The sequence below is a fragment of the Syngnathus scovelli genome, chromosome 4 (assembly GCF_024217435.2).
Source record: "Syngnathus scovelli strain Florida chromosome 4, RoL_Ssco_1.2, whole genome shotgun sequence".
Lineage (NCBI taxonomy): Eukaryota > Metazoa > Chordata > Actinopteri > Syngnathiformes > Syngnathidae > Syngnathus > Syngnathus scovelli.
In genome coordinates this window covers 19,260,841-19,281,646 of record NC_090850.1, presented here as the reverse complement: position 1 = coordinate 19,281,646, position 20,806 = coordinate 19,260,841, and the positions used below count along the sequence as shown (strand labels likewise).

Below are 20,806 nucleotides of genomic sequence, written 5' to 3'. Positions count from 1 at the left end.
AATGAAAAAAAAAAGGGGGGGGATCCAAGAAGTGGAATGTTAAATGTTGCCCTCGTATAGCCTTAAGTCTTATTAGCTGGTGTTATTATCTTTGAAGTGCACACTTTATTACTATAACACCATCTATGAACTGTGTTAACATGTTTTAAATGCCACCAATAATTCACAATGGTTCACTATTTGAGTAAAATTAACCCTTTATATACAGCACTCATCAAAATGATTGGCAAGTGAAAATTGTAACCTCGGAAAATTAGTGTGACACTATTTCTTTTTACTTCATTATAATTTATAATTGTGGCGGTTTGCTTGCTTCTCAGTGTTCAAATCTTGCCTGTGGCCTTCAGTTTGCATGTGCTTAGTTGGGTTTTCTCCCACGTGCCACAAATATACACAGTAGGTTCATTGAAAACTTTCCCTTTTCCATCGTTGTGAATGTTAGTGGTTGTTCGTATGTGCCCTCTGATTGATGGCTGACCAATCGCGGGTGTACCCCGCTAATTTCACCAAAATGGCAGCTCACCCATAACCTTTTGGTCTTTATTATTTTATCACTTTCATTGCCTTTTCCTCCATGATTAAATCACACAGCCTTAATTTGCGTCCATTTAGGCTTAATTTAAAAATCACCAAATGTACTTCCTTGCCTTTTAAAGCAACCATGGAACCTGTTGATGGGCCGGCCGTGTTTGTAACTATGACAAAAGGCGAACGCAAGCATGCACGCTGGGGTGAAATGCAGGCGAAATGACATGACGGATTACTCATTGACTCAAGTGTTGCCAAATGAGGAATGCAATAATGTTGTAATGGAAAGTCTTTAGTTGAATTGAGTTTCAACAGTCACATTTTCGTTTCTATGTATTGTATCAGAGCTGCTGCGTAAAAGGACAAGTTGGATTAAGGATTATGGAATTGCAGCGTGTTGTGTTTTGGGCCGTTAGCGCTTGTCCTCATTCTGGGTCACAGGTGAGTTGGAGACGAAAGGCTGGGTACACATTAAACTGGTCAGGAGCACACATCCACATTCAAGCACAATAATACACAATTTTGATTATTCAATAAATGCAAGCATGCAAACTCTAAACAGAAAAAAATGGAACTGTGAGGGTGATATGCCAGCCATTATTCCGCGAGTTTCTTTGATAGCCTTCAAATTTTCTTGATTACCATGTAGTTCATTTCATGTAGGTTCAATTTGGGTCCCCGAGCCAGATTTTGCACACCCCAAAATTTAAAATAACTCCACACTTAAACTAGGGGAGAAAGAATAAACATGTCAAGGTAAAGTGCGGCCGTGTTAAGTGTGGGTTCTAAAAGCCTCCCGGACATACTGTAAAGCCACCTCAGATAAGGTGGCGGCAGGGGAAAGAGTGATTTAGCACTTTTTTATTTTTTCGCTGCTTTCTCTCGCGGCCGCTCACTCGCTTCACCGACTGTTTTTCTTATTTCAGCCGAGAGAGCTCCTCTGGGGAGAGATTACACGTGTAATTTTCTGCAGCGAGATGTTTTAAGTGACCTCCCCCTACATAAATAAAACATTTGTATGAGGAGAAAGAAGGAGAAGAAGGGGGTGGAAAACATTAAGTGAGAGTGATGAACTATGAAGTCCTTTAGGAGGCCAAAGGGCCGATTCAGGTTGTGAAAACTGACGGATTTAGTTGCAGTGCTGAGTAATAGTAGCTGCTTTTTAGCAATGACGATTATTAGCTTCCCTGCCTCCATATCGGCATCGTCCCCTGATCCAAGCCGAGGGCCTCTGCCCTGCCCTGGAGGAGAACGAGGAGCAGCGGGAAGAAGAGGCCGATTCCAAAACACGCAAGTATACACACAAGCGGTTAACCTTTTATTTCTTTACATTGTTGTTTCCATCCTTCCAATTTCTAATTAGGCTGCAACAGTGTAACATGAAACAAATGCCAACAGATGGCCAAATGAAACTCGCATCAGTGTCGCCATGGTTACAATTCTTTTAGCAACATAAATTGTGCAGCAACACACATAGACAGACAAAACACAATATTATTTATTAAATAAAAATGACTACTTTCACAATTCTTCTTTGTTTATTATGAATGGCTGCATTATACTGCCTCCTGGTGGCCAAGGAATACAAGTCAAAGGGCATGAGCAGTCTGGAGAATGAATGAATGAATGAATGAATGAATGAATGAATGAATGAATGAATGAATGAATGAATGAATGAATGGATGGATGGATGAATGAATGAATGACACTCCTCTTAGCCATCTTGTGAATGCACTTGCATTGCAGGCACCACAACAATATTTTTTTAAATATCTACATATTTTTAACAGTTGTTTTTGAATACACATTTTGAAAAATGGCATAAATATGATTTTTATAGATTAGAAAATTAGGGTTTCTGACTTGATTTGATTCCCGGCACAAAAAGTGTCATTATAAATATAATTTGTGAGGAAATCATTAACGAGGCCATTCAGACGAGACCCCTAAAGATGACAATATTAACGCCGCTGATGGAGATTGATTAAGTGTTTTCTTTCAGCCCCCCTTCAGAGGGGGTCCGGTGAGGGAGGGATGTTTATTTACATTTGCCCTTTTCAAATGATCCCTTTCTTCTCAACATCTGCTCGACATTAGCGCACAGATATGAGTCCTAATGACCGCCGTAATAAAGCCTGACACGCACACAAACACACATCGACTGAGTGTTACGGTACCATAACACACACAATTCTTCTGGGACGTTGCTGCACGCTTCTCCCTCAGCCATGTTGTAAACTAAAGTGGACCTTCTCTGTTGGTTGTAGCCTGATGGATGCAAATGGCCACTTGTGTAATTGGATTAGCTCCCAAGATGGAGATAAACAGGGCAACACATTTTTTTTAAACTGTCCTCTTTCAAAGTTATTTTCTGCTCAGTGTGTGTTAGTCTATGCCTGTGTTAGATTGTGTGTGTGTGTGTGTGTGTGTGTGTGGGGGGGGGGTGTCCAGGCCAGTCCTTCACTCCCACACAATGAGTGGAGAGAGGGATGCATGAAGGCATTAAGGGGCCCCATAAGTGTAATGGTGTCCCAATAGCAATTTAGTAATGTGCTGTCGTGAGATGTCACTCATATGCTGCTCAATCAAAAACATCACAACCTGTTCCTGGTGGTTGATAGTAGAAGAAAAATAGAATTCTAAGACACCAAATGAAGGGTTTTGTGCTTTAGTTAGCTTTGATGGCTTTCACCAGGAACATTTGGGAAAGCATTCAAGGGCTAAAATTTGAAGGGATTTGGAAGTGGAAGAGGCAAAAAGGCAATTGGATGTTTGTACCCATTCTGCTCAACACCGTGCACCAAATGTTGTCATGCGAGGAAATGACTTGAATTAGGTTTTGTCTTGGGTGATATGGTATGACTCCATCTTGTGACAGGTTTGTTAAAATTGCATGGTGGGATCAACAACCCAAGAGTAGCAAGGGGCACTCAAGAGTGTTTATTAACAAAAACACCAGCAGGTATACTTTGGGAAAACTCCGAACCAAAAGCACTAACAAAGATCTGGAGAAACCTAAACTCAAACAAACAAATCATCAAGAGCAAACCAACGTGACAGCGACAACAGTCAAAAGAGAAGTGAAAGAAACCCAAGAACTAAATACAAGCAAACTGACAAGAAAACCAGAAACACCTGGACAAGACACAAATGGTTGGAGGGAGCTGATTGGTTAACGCGAGGGACCAGGTTGACGCACACAGGTGGAAAGTGATGCCCTAACAAGCAAGACAAAAAAAGGCATATGAAACAAAATATGAAAGGTTTCTCATTTTCCCCTGGCAGGGGTTTTGAGTTTTTCCTTGGCCTTTTGGGAGCTTAAGATCGAGGGATGCTTTGAGAATAATTGTCAATTTTTGGCTATGTGAAGCCCTTTGAGACTGTTTGTGATTTAGGGCTATACAAATAAACTTGACTTGACTTGACTTGACTTGAAACAAAACTAAATGTAATCAGATCATGACACCATTTGAACATTCCTAAGCTAATAACTGCTTTGCTGAAACAATTATTTTTGTTTAATGGCATTTCAGTAAAACTGACATGAACAATAAGAAGTTTCATTTTTTCCCAGTCTCTTATTTCGCCTGTGCCTCTTTCTCATGTTATTTGCACATGACTTTCTTGCACTTACTCATAATTGTTAAATAATTTTTACATTTTTAAACACTTTTTACACTTACATAGCAGTAGTAATGTTATCTAAAAGCCACCTGTATCGTTAATAAAGCTTTCATGATGGCAACAGTTGGACTCTGGCAAGGATTATTATAAGTCATATGTCCCATGGGAATAAAAATGTTGAAAAAATTGGACGGCAAATTAATTGTAGTGATTCCACTGTAAAACACAGCCAAATTGAAATGAGATATATTAATGCACATGCCTTTCATTAAGTCCCCCAGATGATTCCAAAAGAAAATTGAAGTGGTGGCTCCAACGTCTTCAAAAAGAGTGGCTCCAAGCCAGTGGGAGTGTGTTGGCTTGCCGCACCCAGATTAACAGTGTGCTTTACAGCCAATAGGTAATCTCATCAGAGCGTGCCTTTAAACAGATAAAGACCACCCCTCACTTGCAAGCCCCCCCACATCCTGCCCTGCCACCCTTCCCTGATGAGTCCAACACACGGAGAAGCCCGGAAGGAGGCTCATGACGGATCGGGCCGAATCATCTATTGACCTCCTTTTTCAATAAAAAAGAGACGTTTCTGGTCTGATGACTTATTTGTTGGTCTTGCATGGAAAGGCCATCTGGATGGAAGTATGCGATCGCTGCAGTAGGTAAGCCTCACCTGCCGGCTCAACTCCTCCTCGTGACGATGCAATGGATCTTTGGGTGAGAGGTGGGTTAAATCACAGAAGACATATTTACAATCTTTGCTAGGGATGTTAACATTCCAGCCAATACAAATAACATTTATAATGTGCCAGAGCTTTGGTAGGTGCTGCTGTTTTGGTTATCGCAATGTGACACATGGTGGTAATAGTATATTGTGTACTATGTCTTGTCACCGTGGGATAGTGGGAAACATAATTTCGATCTCTTTGTATGTCTTGGCATGTGAAGAAATTGACAATGAAGCAGACTTTGACTTTTTTAATTGTAAACATCATATACAAAATATTGGCATTGGTTTTTAAATGAATTTTTATGGTTCTTTTTACATTTTATTTCATTACTTATTTATCTTCTTAGTATTGCAAGTGGCAACACACCCGGTGATTAAGTGAGGCCCAGCATTTACTCCAGCAGAGGCCTCAATTAATTAAATTGTTCTCCAAATGGTCACCAATGACTATGACTTAAGTCAAACATGAGTTTATTCTCAGTAAAAGCAGTTCATTCTGCCCTCTGGGCTTTGTGCTCAGGCCTCTTTTGTGCTTCAGCGAGGAAGAATCCTCAATAAATGGGTGAAAGAGACTCAACGCTAGTAAAAACCTCCTCCTTTTTTGTTATTTGTGTGTGATTGTGTGTGTGATCGGGGTTCACGGTAAAAGCACTTTTAAGTACAGAAAGGTGTGATTTATGAGCTTGTCACGGAAAGCATTGTCGACAAAAGCAATCAAAAAGCACTTACCCGGCTCCTCTGAAGTGACTGCTTTCTCGCTGGCTAATTTGTGTAACTCCCATGGAGAGGCTGGCAAAGGGTTTGATGAGGCATATAATGATGATTAATGAATTTATTGCCTCGCCGCTCATCAAACGCTTGTAGTATATACACTAATGCGCTTTTTCTTTGGACTTGCTAATGTGGCTCGCCAGGCCACGAAAGGCCAGACGTGAGATAATGTCGCCCGGCTCCTCCTCCTCTTTAACGGCTGTTAACCTGACTGATCCGACGGGCATGAGAATGTGGGTAAAGATGAGCACAATTGGCAGTTTGAGACTGAAAACATAAGTACTCTCAATTTGCTTCAATTCGAATCATTTTTTGTGAAACCGCGGTACTTCGCCCACCCAACAATGCCAATGTTTGCTGCTAGTTAGCCAAGCACCTTGACTTACGAGATAAGTACATTTCCTGAGCAACCTTGCAATGTTCTCGTTTGTACTATTTCTGTGTCCCAAGGGATGCATAAAGTTGAGTCAATGTCTAAATCCAACAAAATATCAATAAGCCAAGCTGAAAAAACAAAACACACTCCTTCTCGGATGTTCTCATGCTGATTCATGGTCAATGAATGAGGTCAAAAGTCCTAAATGAACTTTTCTGTCTCTGAATATTTACATAATAAGCCCCTCCTACCCCGATAACCATTGTCCGATGCATCGGAGGCGTTTCTACCCGATTACACAGACTCACCTGCCCTGTGTTCAAATGTGCTTGATTAAGTCCACACTTGTTTGAGCTCCACAAAAGAACGCATGGCAACGACGCACACACCCCAACCTCACTTTCCCCCTCGCCACCACATGCACACACACTCCCCACCCCCCATCATCATCATCATCCCCCTTAGAGATGAAATCCCTTTCTTCGTTCATTAGGATGCTCCCTTAAATACTTCAAAGAGCTGCTCGGCTGGCACAATAAACCAATAAAAGCAATTATAAACCCATATCTTCCAGGCACTCATCTCTGGAGTGTTAACATTAGATAATGAAAGAGTTTGATGACGTGGGATTTTTATTTCCGAGAAAGCAGCCTATACTCGGATGTATGTGTGCAGCCGTAGTTTCAAAATAACACGGCCGCATATCATGAGCCCTGAATTTACGAGTCAAAATTAGAAGCCATATGGAGCCTGAAAGTACACGAGGGGCAAGGAAGAGCAAATGGTTACTGGGCTAGTTACTCAACTGCAGAGTACCAAGCATCCATCAGTGGAAATGTACAAATTTGGGGTTAGAAATGCATTTTTATCATACTTTAGAAGATGATTGTAGCAAAAGTGGCATCATCATTCCTTGCACTTGGGTCCCGAGACTTCGCATCATGCAAAACCCTGACACAAGTCTCAGAACTTCATCTCAATGTACATTGAAGTGCAATCATAATAAAATAATATGTAAAATTATTATAATATAAATGCAAATAATATAATATAATATAATATAATATAATATAATATAATATAATATAATATAATATAATATATAAATTTACCAAAAGTGGTTTGATGATAACCATACAGCAAAATTTGGAAATTAACTGTTCACTAATATAATTCCATTACATACATAAACTACTCTTTGCCTCTTTGGCTTTTTTTCTCTGGGCTGTTTCGTACGTGTTTGTTTTTTACTGAGAACGCGACCAATATTCTTTTGTGGATGTACGCACTATCTCATCTCAGCCTCAAAAATCCTTAAATAACATGCCCATATATCATAAGCCCTAAGTGGGAGTCAAAATTAGAAGCTATAGGAATGGCCCGCTGCGTTAAGTGTTCCCTTTTGGCGGCTGCCTTGGCTCTGATAAGCTCACAGGGGATGGATTTTTTTTTTGTGTGTGTGCTCCTCCTTTTTGAAACACATTGACCCGACGGTAAGCAGGTTCCCGAGCACGTAGGCCAATCACCAGTAAGTTAGAATCACACTGTTGCCTGTGTGAGTTCTCGAATTTGAACCATTTAATTTTCATTTCAACTGCTCAAAAGTCCTCAACTGTCCCGTCGCAGTTGCCGAGCACCTCTTTGGAGTCCTTGACCTGTTGGACAGACTCTCCGATGTGCCGACTTCATTAGCGGGTCAACCGCTTGGGTGCTTGCTCTGTCATTAGTAAATACAAGAGTATTGACACACACATATAAAAACCTTATGCGCATTATGTCATCGACTTAAACTGTTTTATCTACAAGACGGCGCGGCCACGAGCCGACGTGGGGTCATCCGACCAATTAGAACTGTTCCACCCTGAGCAAGTCAATACCGAGTAAAACACTGATTCATTATCAAAATTGCATGGGCAAAAAATGCAAAGTAAAAGGGTAGAAGGAAAAAAAAAGAAAATATATGGATTGGCCTAATATGCTTACGGTTAGACAGTCCCAGTCTGTGTGCATAATTGCTTTAATGTGGGCTATTAAGTCTAAGTGGGTATGATTTTACCGTCTGCCCTACATTCAGGAACATCCTTGCCGTGATCAATACTTATGATTTGTAAGTCAGTGACCATCGAAAGCGTGGCGTGATCCTTTACGCATATGACCTTGTCTCGTTCTTGGGGATATTATCCAAAAGGCACACGGATGCTGGAGGACAAAGGAATGTGCATACCAACAATAAATTCCTCACAATAATGTTAAACGTTTTCATTCAACATCCGTCTGTCCGTCCATCCAGAGAAACATATTCTACAGATTCGACACGAAGCTTGAGTGGCATAAACAAAATACCTTTCTACGGTAACACAAGGTTAAGATAAGTTATCTGTCGCTGGAATCTTGAGAAACGTTTTGGCAACAGACAAACGTGACATGCGATCTCGTCCTCAATGAAAGAGCAACAGTGTTTTAAATGAGGAGAAAGGTCTGCTTTCGTGTTTTTACAGAAGGCGATTGTCACATTGACCATCTCCAAATACAACCCAAAAAACAAAAAACTGGAAAAATATTGGATCTTCTAATCATATTAAGACATATTTCAGGTTTTAAATCAAAGTTGGACAAAGTAAATGCTACGCTATCATGTATGTAGAAAACCGCCAGTTTAATATCCTTTTGAGTCTGAACTGAATTTAACATGCATGTTTTTGGAATGCGGGAGGAAGTCGACATACCTGAAGCAAACCATATCGCCGCTATGCTAACTTTGTTTGTTGTTTTAATGTTGAATGGATGCTGCCTCTCTCACAAGCAAACATTCCTTTGGCACGGTATAATCTCTCCCTCAACCGCAATGCCGAGCAAGACAAAACACAGGAAACCGTCACGCGCAATCACGTTCCTATTCAGTCTGTCACAGCTTCCAATCGTTTTTTAAAAATGATTCCAGCTCATTTGGTAAATTACAGTAAATAAAAAGAGGGGAAAAACCCGTCAAACCCTTCTATTATTATCAAAGGTTTCTCGGTAAAAGTTAGACGGTTGTGAATGTCAATTTTCTCGTTTTTCTTGATCCAACGCAAACCGCACAAAGGAAAGCCTCCGAGTCTTCAGGACCCCCCCCCCCCGCCCCCCTTTCACACACAGTGAACAAAGCAGCGGTGTGCCAAGGATTACACTGTAAAATATGCATGTCCCGATGAAATATGCATACAGCCGTGTGTCATCAATGACACGCTTTCTACAAAGGCTAGACCACATAGGCAGGGAACGCTTGTTTCTGTTTCGACTCCCGTGACTTTAATGGCTGTAGACATATGAAACGGCTCATCGGGGGGAATGATTAAGCCTGGCACGGCTGCGTTTGTTTTATACACCCAAGCGTTTGTTTGCTTTATTTCAGTTAACTCCAAGAATGGGGATAATAGAGCATGCAGCAAACGGGAGGGCTCAGTGCGCCAAGCGGCATTGTTTTAGTATTAAACGCCCCAAATATCTGCAGGAAATAAGAGTGTTTGCCTGTGGATGTGGGCCTAATCGACTCAGTCACGGTGGTTTGACGAGGGAATGTTTTCAAGTTTTAACAGGGTCGGTTCCAGCGTTGCCGCCGCTACCAGTGATCGAACTGCGGTGAAGACGATCCTCGGTCACAGTAGGAAAAGAAGGTTACGTGGGTATATTGACATAATGCGGAAGCTACGAGTTCAGCTAAACCTTCAAGAAATAATATGAAGTTGCTTTTAGAGTTTGTTTATGGCCTATTAATTGTTTGCATGGCGTTTCTATAGGCATCGTAATACCATCCATCCATCTGTCCGTCCATCCCTAATTGCTAGCTAGCTAGCAAATTATATACGGATGATTAGACCAGTCATCGAACCTGGAACCTTATGACGTCACATTTTCATTTCCCCAAAGAAGAGTACTGGTATCATATCTGTACACCGTGGACCAAGTTTGCCCTTTAAATCTTATTTTGTGTCTATTCATTACAAGAGCCTAAGGCCACAAACAGTGCCATCAGATAATCTCCCTGTGACTCCCACAATCATCACAAAGAGTTTGACAAAAGTCAAGTACAAGAGGGTTCAAGCAGATGGAAACTGCGCTCTTGTTCCCTCCAGCCGCCTGACTTCAGGTCTCAGGTGTCTGACTTCTCTTACAAGGTGTGTGTTACCATAATGGGCCAGTTAAGAGGGGCGCTTGTCTGGACACAGCGACTCCACATTTGGAAAGGGTACCTGGACAATTTTGTGGAGACTTGTCTGATGGATAATTGCACAAATAGAAACCGAAACTGTTGCCATTATGATATTTTAACATAATTTAATATTAAAACGGAACTCCTTCTTGAAAACTTTCTGGACATTAATTGGGTTGCGTTTGGGAAAACCCGACAAACGTCTGTGGCCGCACTGTTAACTTTGAGTCAAGTCTTCACAGGCTATTTCCTCCACAAGTGGCGTTATGTCTCGTAGAGTTGTCCCAGAACCACCACGGAGGCCCATATCCTACCACCCAACTCCATCTGTGTCCTCTGGAACTTGAATCATGACAGGAGGTTATAAATACGGATGTAATTTTCCCTCTTCAAAGCAGACCATAAAAACAAAAAAACGAATAAAAGCAAAGTAAGAAAACAGAGCGACCGCAGCATTTACACAGAGCTGCCACAACAGAGGCTAACAGTGGCCACGCTTGCACTTACAAGCCTTTTGGCATGAAGGCGTTCTGAAGGCAGTTCAGATGCTCCAAATGAGTGGGCATGCCTCAAACCTTAAACATATCCACATATTCATGAGAAGTGTAATAACAAATAGCAACCAGCGCTGAAAACAAACCCACAGCCAGACATAATCCATTACGTCCCATTCTTGTTTATTGACGCTACCCATTTTTAAAAAGACAGTGCGTATATCTTAAAGGCCATTTAAGAAAAAAAATTATTTATTTTTTAGCCGCAGACAATGATGACATGTCCCCTTTAAACGGCCCCCTTCTGCTGAATGTATGACTCAATGATAATTACAGTATTGAGCGTTTTAAAGAGGGCCATAATTACGATAATCTAAGCTTTCATTCTCGGGGAGTTTATGTCCTCCTCCACCTTTCTTTCCTTCTCTCCATCTTTCTTCCCCACTGACAGCTGCGTTTCTCGGGAACTACTTTTTCTCTCTCTCTCTCGCTTGTTCCCTCCCCTCAGACTATAATCTATTGCCGTCCTCCCGGTGCTTACATGTAGCTACACGGTGAGTCAGTGCTGTAATTCCATCATTAGCTGGATGATGTGAGTGCTGTCTTTAAAGTGCCAGCTTTGGCGTGACCCCCGCGGGGGCCAGATTGTGGCTTTGACTGATGCCAGTCTATACCCGCCACGCGTCATCCCGGCAATAATGTAATAATAAGCTTTGGGTCCGGCTCTGTTAGAACCTGCCTGGGCTTAAGGGGGGGTCCTGTGGCCATTTATGTGTATGGCAACACGTTTTATGGCTTTGGGAAAAAAGACAGAGACGTGGTTTGATGTTTTCCAAGCTTCAAATTAGCAAATTATGTTGGCACATTTTTAAAGCAAAGCGTTTAAGGACGATTACATTTATGAACTCATCATGTGCTACGTTGAAACATACGATGCCAAGTCACAGAAGACTGGAACCTCTCGACTTCAAAACGAGCATTTCGTTTGTTTGAAGTCACAAAATGTTCTAGGAAATCTAATTGACAATCAAAACGTCATTAAAATATTGACTTACTGCATGAGTAAACTTTTATGCAACATTTTGGGATTCTTCGTAGTCTTACAAGCACGACAATTAGTTAATAATGTCACAATGAGACACAATAAAGCAAAAACGCAATAAATTAATCTTGATGATATGACGCATGTAGAGCCAGCCTAGTTTGTTGGTGTTTGTTTTTCCTCTCTCTTTATTAAAAACATTTTTAAGCGTCACACTACAAATGGGACTATAGAAAACTAAAATAAAAGTAAAAATCACCTGTACTAGTAGTGACATTAAAAACGTAAGACAACAGACGGGAGTGACAAAAACTATTCATCCTTAAAGTGTTTTTAAAAATTCATACAGGTGTAAAAATAAGTTGTATCAAATTCAAAGTGAATAGCTTAGTATTTTAATTTTCATTTATTTTACTGTGGTTAACCTCTGTTTCTGTACACTTATATAACAGTTAGGAATGTCAAAATGTGATAAAAAATCTCAAGCTTGAATTCTGTTTTTATCTTGGTGACGGTTTAAACCTTGAACAAATGGATTACATTTTTCACTGTGGGAAAAAACAAACGGACTGAGTTTAGTTTTATTTATTACCACTTGAACTAAAGGTTGACTGTTTTAGACATTTGTTGATGGATGTTGGAATACGTGCAGTGCAGGTGACCACGCAGGTGCCTGCAATGGGGAATCCGCCCCAGGGACTCAGGTGGACTCGCCGAGAAAGAGAGGATCCCTCTCAGGGGTCCGGCGTTGCGTTTGTTGCATCGGCGCCGCCTCGAGTGCTCAGGTGAGCCTCGGTGATCAATCACTTGATTCCTTAGCGTCAGGTGAGCTTCTCCCATCAATCCGTCAGTCAGTGAGTCGGTTGATGGGAGAGCCTCGGGTGAGGAGGCTGAGGGATCAAGGCGAGTTCCCGCATGTACGACAACAACACTGATCCTTTGCGCAGGTGGAGATTTGTCAAGGGCTGCTTGAAGCTCAGTTGGGATTGAAAGGCAAGTACACAGTGTTGCTTTGATTGTTCTCCCAGTGTAATGATCGTGTGGAACAGAAAGTCCAAACTTTTTCTACTGAGGGCCACTTCATCTTGTGGTTTTGAAACATGCTAATATTGATCCAACAAGCTGGAGCTAAGCAGTTGGAAGGGGGAAAACTGTTTACATTTGAGCTTGGTGTTATCAGAGACAGTCAAAAATGTATAATTTTAGTGTGATAACTATGAATAAGTGTATCGATTTTATATTTAAAAATGTGCGACAGCTTTTCTACACTGGAAAAAAAAGTTTTGAATTTACTGTATTTTATTTTGTCGTGTTTGAAATAATAAAAAAAATCTGGATCCGGATATATTTTTAACACGATTAGTTATTTTATCTTATACTTGCGTGACTGAGTTAAGTATGTTAAGACATTTTTTTTTAATTTGTCTCAGGACACACTTGTGTTGGGAATCACTCAAAATCCCTAAAATTAGCCTTCTAAACATCTATCATTGTATATCTATGTACATGTGTCAACATGCGCTAATCTCTCCTTCTAAATTAGCGTGCAAAGCAATTTTTCAATCATACAAACTTGCAAACCAAAACACTGTTCTGTTACTTTCTCATCATGCTGCAATAAAGCAAAAATGTCTCAATGCCTGAGGGAACTTCTTTTTCTTTTTTTCAAATGTGTACCGTATGTTGAAAGATTTATGTGAACAACTTAATTGTTCAGGTTTGTGTTAAGAAAAAGACAAGTGAGGACTTCTCAGAAAGACATTCTATCGAATCGACTGTGAGCGTGAGGCATGTTTTTGACTGTAATTTTACCTTTGACTTTGAGGCGTCCGTCTGGGAGGCAATGTTTTGACTGCTTCTGTTTTAATGGAGAAAGTGACTGGTGTAAAAACTTTTGTCAGATACGTGTGAGCAAACACATTCAAGTTCATCAGATGCAGTTAATTTTCACTTTGAGCAAAGTTGGATAGGATAGGAAAGCATAGGATAGCATAGGATAGGATAGCATAGAATAGGATAGCATTGGATAGCATAGGATAGGACAAAATGGGCTAGCATAGGATACAATAGCATAGGATAGCATAGGATAAAATAGCATAGCCTAGGCTAGGCTAGGCTAGGCTAGGATAGGATAGGATAGGATAGGATAGGCTAGGATAGGCTAGGATAGGCTAGGATAGGATAGGATAGGATAGGATAAGATAGGATAAGATAGGATAGGATAGGATAGGATAGGATAGGATAGGATAGGATAGGATAGGATAGAAGGCCTTTATTTTTATTGTACAGCAGGTATACAATGAAAATTGGAGTATAAGTCTCACACATCACTAAGTTAATTGATCGCCACATTGATTTGCTTGGAAGTGTCAAATTGACTCAACAGGTCCCACAGAAACAAACTGTGGAACTGCTTGGGAAATAAGATTGCACGTCATTAAATATGAATCACAACCAGGAAAGATCAAGCCAAGAAAAGAACAATTAGCGCAAAATCAATCCCTTTTCCCCCTCCTTTTCTTGTCTTGTTGTTGCTTTATTTTAGCAGCATAATGACGGCTGGTGCAAGAACACACGTAAAGCTGCAGATTTTTGGAAGAAGAAGACAGACAAACCCCCATCTGGCTCATAGCTATGTCTGGATTGCCTTCTGCGCCCCAGATAGGAGTCAACATGTTTAGCGACATCAAAAGAAAAAACCTGATACCTTAAGTATAAGAAGATTAACACTTGCGGTGATCTCGAGCTTAGGCTTCCACCGGCACTTTTCAACACGACTCCGCCAGAAGGGACAATTACTGACGAATTGGCACCGGCGTCGTCTCATAGTTATTTAACAAAATATGGCACACTGTATAAGCTCTCGTCCTTAAGACTTTCCTTTTAAGTCTGGCCCCCCTATCGCTAACTGGCTAACAGATTTGGGGGTGGCTCGGGGGGGTTCGTGATTTGAGCCGACAGCAGGGAAATCTGTGGGAACACTGGGAGAAAGGAGGTGGAAAAAAGGAGAAACAAAAGTAGAGTGAGAGATAGTAAAGGAGAATGCTATCGCTCTGTGGTGATGTTTCACAACTTCGAGCCTGTGTGTCATATCTCAGGGTGGATATTTGTGGTGTGTCTAAGCTCGCTGGTATGCCCCGTGGCTTTTTTCCTCATGCCTTCTACCTCGCTGTGGACGCTGTGTGACAAGCTGAGGAATGTGATATTAGGGAAAAAGTCTTGCTGACAAGCTGACAGCTACCAAAATATGCACAATCTCACACAGAACTAAAAGCAAACAAAAACGGAGTGTTTGTCATTTTAAAGGCATGTTAGCACTAAGCTAGACCTGTTTCTCTATCTGTCTGAATCAGTGGTTATCTTTAGACATTTCCCCTTTGCTACTTAAGTGGCTTCATGTTATAAAAAGCATAAGAAAAAACAAAAAATAAATAACTAAAATAATAGACTTAAATAAAACAACTTTTATAAGAATGGAAAAAATACGGGTAGAAATTTTCATGAAGATATTGCAGATTTTCTGTTCTTCTAATTTCTAGTTACTGATTATAAAATGGCCACAAGAGTCGTGAATCACAATACCTTGAAAAAAGTTTGGTATTACCACCTATACCAATACCTGGTATTGGTACTCGCCCATCCCTCATATCACCTAAAACTAAGTAGCTAGGTAGGAATAAGCCAATCGAGTACAGTTTTTCTTGGATGGTAAAAGATGATGCAACAGCATATTAATGCTATTTAGAGTTACCGACATGTCATGTTGATTTTTCCGCAGCTCATTGCACACCTGAAACAGATGTCGCCACGAGTTCTCGGTTAATTCTCAGCTCCGGTGCTGCACGCTCACCACGGGACTTCTCGGGGGTTGTAGGTAGCACTCAAGTCTTTACACATATATTATCGCCTCTTATTAATCCAAAGTACATGCCGCATGCTTGTACCTACAACAGTTTTGTACAGGTCGCCCTAATCCGACTGTCACCGCCAAAGCCAGAGAGGAAGGCGCCATGGGGAAAATCAGGGACAAAGATGATTCCTTCCCTGTGGAAAACTCTGGAACAGTTTTTGGTTTCTAATTTTATGGTAGTTTTTAATAGTTTAAATATGGATTTGACTCATGTCCCCAGTCCAAACCGAGATTTACACCCCAAAAGCTTAGAACTGTGACTCTGGGATGCCAACCGCTAATCCAATCTTTCTTCTTCATCCAAACTCATCAATTCTAATCGTTATGAACAAACGTCAAAGCGCTCAAGAATTGTAAAAGAAAGCTGCGAGTGATCAGATGCAGAAGCACGAGACACGGCGGAGATAACAGGTGACAAGACATGAGGCGCCACTCACTTGTTGGATCAAGAGGCCGCCGTGGGACAGCGTGACAGACGTCGGTTCCTGACACGTCTTCCGGCGGGGGATGGGGAGGAGACGAAGAGCCGGAAAAGTGAGTGATTTGGTGTTATTTGGGAGGGGGTGAGGGATTCCCTCCAGTGGTTCGAAGAGAAGCTTTAGACGGATAGATGACGTGACCCGAAAGGCGTTTGATCATCTCAGCATCGCTTCCATTCTGTCACAGAGATCCATGCAAATATCACTTAATATTACAGAAGATTTCAGTATTATTAAAGGGAAAATAAGCTGGCTGCTGTCCATGCATTATTCATCAATGGCGGGTGACACAACCTATTTTGTAAGTAAACTGACATGCCCGAGAACAAAGAGAAAGTGTGACGAGTTTCAAAAGGAGGTCGGACAAAGATTCGCCATATGCCTTTACGTGTTAGGCAGAGAGACAATTCCTGAGTGGATCCGAGAGAGGATATCTATCATTAATTGCTTCCGTTCTGCAAGGCAAATAAAGTTATACAAAATTGTACATTTTCACGTTAGCAAAAAAAAAAAAACAATTCAGCAAGCAAAATGAAAACAAACACAGAGCTCACCAGAGCTAACTCTAACCCTAACCCTTACCCTTTGCATGGCTCACCTCACGAGTCCAATCCTGCATAAAGACTCACCTAAGAGGTAAAACTTATTTGAGGACAGGTATTTATTCACAACGGTCCCTAGGTCTAGATTAAGGGCCATGATTCGAGGAAATAAAACGGATGCATACAATCTGAGTCGTTGAGATCCACTCGCAATCATGATAGGCCAGCTGAAATTTGAGTACATCATTATGTCCTTGCCGTTAAGTACAAGAGACAAAATATCCGCCTTTGGTTAATTGGCCGCTTGAAGCAAAAATGTCAAGGCCGTATGGATTTCCTGCCTGCTGAGTAGTCTGCGGCTGTTCCTCCAGTGATGCGAGAGGGTTGGGCGAGCGAGTGTTTGGGTGGGTGAGGGAATTGCAGGAGAAGGATGTGAATAATGCATTACAAGGTATGAGGCTGGTAAGGAGCCGGGGCTCTGGGAATTTAAAAGCATTTGTGTTTGTCACACAAATCAGCGAAGTCTCGTTGCTCTCGCAGGCAAATCCGAAGCGACGGCTCGGAGTTGACGGCAGCCTGGCTTGTACACTTCGACTCTGGGATGAATGAGTGTCTGCTATCGTGTGCATGTATGAGTATTAGGATGGAAACTCATGAAGAGAGAAGAAATATAAGATTTTTTGAAAGCCATACCGCAAATAATCGGAAATGACGTGGAACTTGGTATTTTTTTTGCTTCACCCCTTAGCTGCACCAGTCGTATTTATACGTACATGTGTATGCTTATCAATATCGAGGGGGAGACCACCTTCCTTGGAATTTCTGGAAATGGAGTGACCTTAGTAGTCCACACGTGTCACCAGTGGACCTTCAGTCACATTCTGACTGACTTTGACAAGAGCATGACTTTGACCTTTGGCTTTTGAGCCTTAACCTAATGGAGCAGTATGATGCCCTCAAATGTACTCTAGTTAAAATATTTATGTCACAGAAATACATTGCCATGATTGGACTTGTACGGGAGACTATCAAGTGAAGCGAAACACACCAGTGAGGTTCAGACACGGGAACGATAAGGCTGTTGACCCTTGCTGATGGGGAGGACTTATCGTGCCTGGCTGCCTTTGTTGCTCTGTAGCCTGTCAGAGTGGCAATGTGTCAGTGCACACGGGCCTGCATATGATCATGCGTGCGTGTCTCTCTGGGTGGCAGGACATGAGCAGGGTGGGGGGCTTCTTTAATGAACCAATAAGGCGTGTCCGAGACAGTCTGTTTTTCACCTGGTATGCTTTTTGGGAAAGGATGGAATGACAGGGCGAAGGGATTGGACAAGTGGGTGTAGAGAAACTGGTCTGGTTCTCTGCCAGTGATCTTGGGGTGAGCAGGGGTGGGTGGGTGGTGAGGTTATGGGCGGGTGAGTGGGGGGCACAAAGGTGCAGACAGACAGGAAGCAGATAACACTCTGAGAGATGGAGCCAAAACAGGCTCAGCCTTTTTAGAGCTCCTCTATGAGAAGGAGTGTTGATTGAAGGATTATTCCTTTCAAATTTACATTTAATTTTTTTTCGACAATATCACATTTTGTTCATAAACTTGTTCTAACCTCAACATTTTTTCACTATTTTATGTTTTTTTAATTTTTATTTTTTTTTCTTACAAGATTGAAAGTAGTTGAGTCAATAATATCCACCAATCATAATATGAGAAAACAGACGCCAACAAGTCAAACATTCATGTGAGTCCAGCCAATTGAAAGGACCCCCCCTCACCCCCCTTTCTCACTGACAGGGGTTTGCGTGTTACTTTAGGTAATGGCACAAAGCTGTAGCTGCCAAGTGGAGGCTGGCAGACACATAGCAGACCTTCACTTAAAAGCCAGTGTCCAGGGGTTAAGTGGTCATGGAAACGGGAGGCCGAAAAGTCACAGCTGAAGTTACGAGGCGGTAAAGTCTCCGTCATCAGCAGGTGGGAGGTGAGATGTGGTGTAAGGAGCAGGTGCAACTTGGGTGGGTGGTGAGGGGCACTAAAATTACACCACCGCACTGCTGTGACCCTGCAGGCTTGGCGTGCAGAAAGTGAGAGTTGAATTTGTGGGTGTGAGAAACTCAATCTGGCACGTGTGTGCATGAGAATGTTGTTGTTTTTTTTCCACCCCAAAGGCAAACGGTTGAGTAGCTATTTAATGTACATATGGTGAGTTAACAAAATGAATCAGAGCAACAGCTGCCCTAAACTAACAGCAAAGGTAATAACCAAATATTTGGGTCTGTCATTGTTAATGCACCAGTATGGAAAAACTTGAACCCAAACGATATTTTTAATAAAGTTGTCATTCCGATTCAAATAGAAATGGTAAAGTGCATTATTATTTTTAGATTAAGGTGTCCAACTATTATTATTTGAATTCCTGAAGAAAAAAAGTGGTTCAAGATTATGCTTAATTCAACCCCGTTTAAATAGGGGTGTAAAAATGATTTTGATTTAAAATGCCTTATTACTGTTCAAAATGGGAAAATATTGAGATTTGGAATCACATGTGTCAAATAAATTTATAAGGTGTCCTGATTACATCATATCTACAGACTAGAAGATTTTATTCCCAAAAAAGTACTGCAATCATGATTTATCAACCGCCTTAGCATAAGTTAGTGACTAGCTAAGATGCATGCCGACTTAGTAAGTACAAATTTGGATTCAGTCATTGGTGAAGCAACTGAGCTCAGTCGTAAACGAAGGACACCTTATAATGCCACTTCAATAAAATCATGCCAAAATTCCAATTGGCTTAAACCTTAACTCTGCAGCAATAAAAAGTAAACCCTTTTCACCCATGAGGTCCCTGCATTCCACAGCCGCAAACTGTGGCATATTCTCCAACAAGACAAATTTAATGACATTTTAAAAGAAAAATCAAACAAAAGGTTGTACGTGTCAGAGCGAGGTGCTGGAGGAGAGGAAGCAAGGGATTTTATTTGATCATTACCTTTTTGTTATTTTCAGCCTCAGGAGACTCCGGCAGCAGAAATGAACCACTTCTTCCAAACAAAACAAAAATCCAACAAACAAAAACAAACAAACAAAAAACTGTGGAAAAGCGAGGCGTGTGGAGGTGCGAGGAGATTTGAGGATGAGATGAGGTGGTGTATCGATCATCCATTGACAAACACAATAGAAATTTTAGATGTGAGATGTGAGAGGCCTACATCCATAATTTATTGGCGGGCCAAATGTGAGTGACGTGGGGTGTGGATAGAGGGGAGTATTGATTAGTGGAGGGGGGTAGGAAGGAAGGAGGGATCCGGAGAGACATGAAGGATGGTGGTGGTGGTGGTGGAGTGCTCGGAGGCGGAGAGGCAAAGACGGAGCACGAGAAAGCCATTAAGGATGGCAGTGTTACCAGACACTGGCAGAGTGCAAAGAGAGAAGAGCGCAAAGATTGGAGAAGCAGCAGAAAGAATGATAAAGAGGTCAACAAGCTCCCCCCCCCACCACCACCACCCTGCAAAACTACTCCCACCTCAACATCCCCAATCAATACAGTCATGTCAAAACATAAAATGCATGCTTTTGCTCTTAAGTAAAAGATTTTTAAAAGCATTGATTCAGGCGACGGTCGATGGAAATCAAGGCAGATTTGGCAGCGCAAAGAGGGGTAATAACACTCGGCTGATAATAGCACAACAGAGGGGACTCTGTGGTGTCAGCCTGAAGTGGGCCAACGCAGATTACTGCCAGGAGGGAGGCCGGGGTCAAGGGTCTGAGCAGTGTCTACGCAAGCTGGCTCCGATATTTGTCTGTTGGGAAAACACTGGCGAAAGCCGGGAACTTCCTTTTCAGTGAGTTTGTAGGCAAAAAGTTTTGGCAGGTTTGGTCCTGGTCAATTAAGCACATACTGTAGACCCAACAAAAGTATTGAGTTGGATCTTGGTCTTGAGCTTAGTCTCACTACTTGGGTCAACTCAGTCTTGGCATCAATTTTGGTTGGTTTTCAAGTACTGGTCTTGACTAAGTCTGAACTCCCCAAAGAGTCTGACTTGGTCATGCATGGGTTTGGTTTTTACTTTAACTTGGTCTCGACCTGCCTCAAACTTGCTGACTTGCTCTAGATCTGCTTTGGCCTTGAC

General features: G+C 41.7%; 1 long non-coding RNA gene across 1 annotated transcript in view; it reads right to left on the bottom strand.

The window, feature by feature from the left end:
• Nucleotides 1-1,197: 1,197 nt before the first annotated feature.
• Nucleotides 1,198-20,806, bottom strand: part of LOC125966874 (uncharacterized) — a 109,775-nt gene continuing 90,166 nt past the window's right edge. The window contains exons 3-5 of the long non-coding RNA XR_007480559.2: nt 16,099-16,318; nt 13,564-13,609; nt 1,198-4,857 (exon numbers count right to left, since the gene is read on the bottom strand). This is a non-coding gene — a long non-coding RNA (uncharacterized lncRNA). The remainder of the gene's footprint in view (nt 4,858-13,563; nt 13,610-16,098; nt 16,319-20,806) is intronic.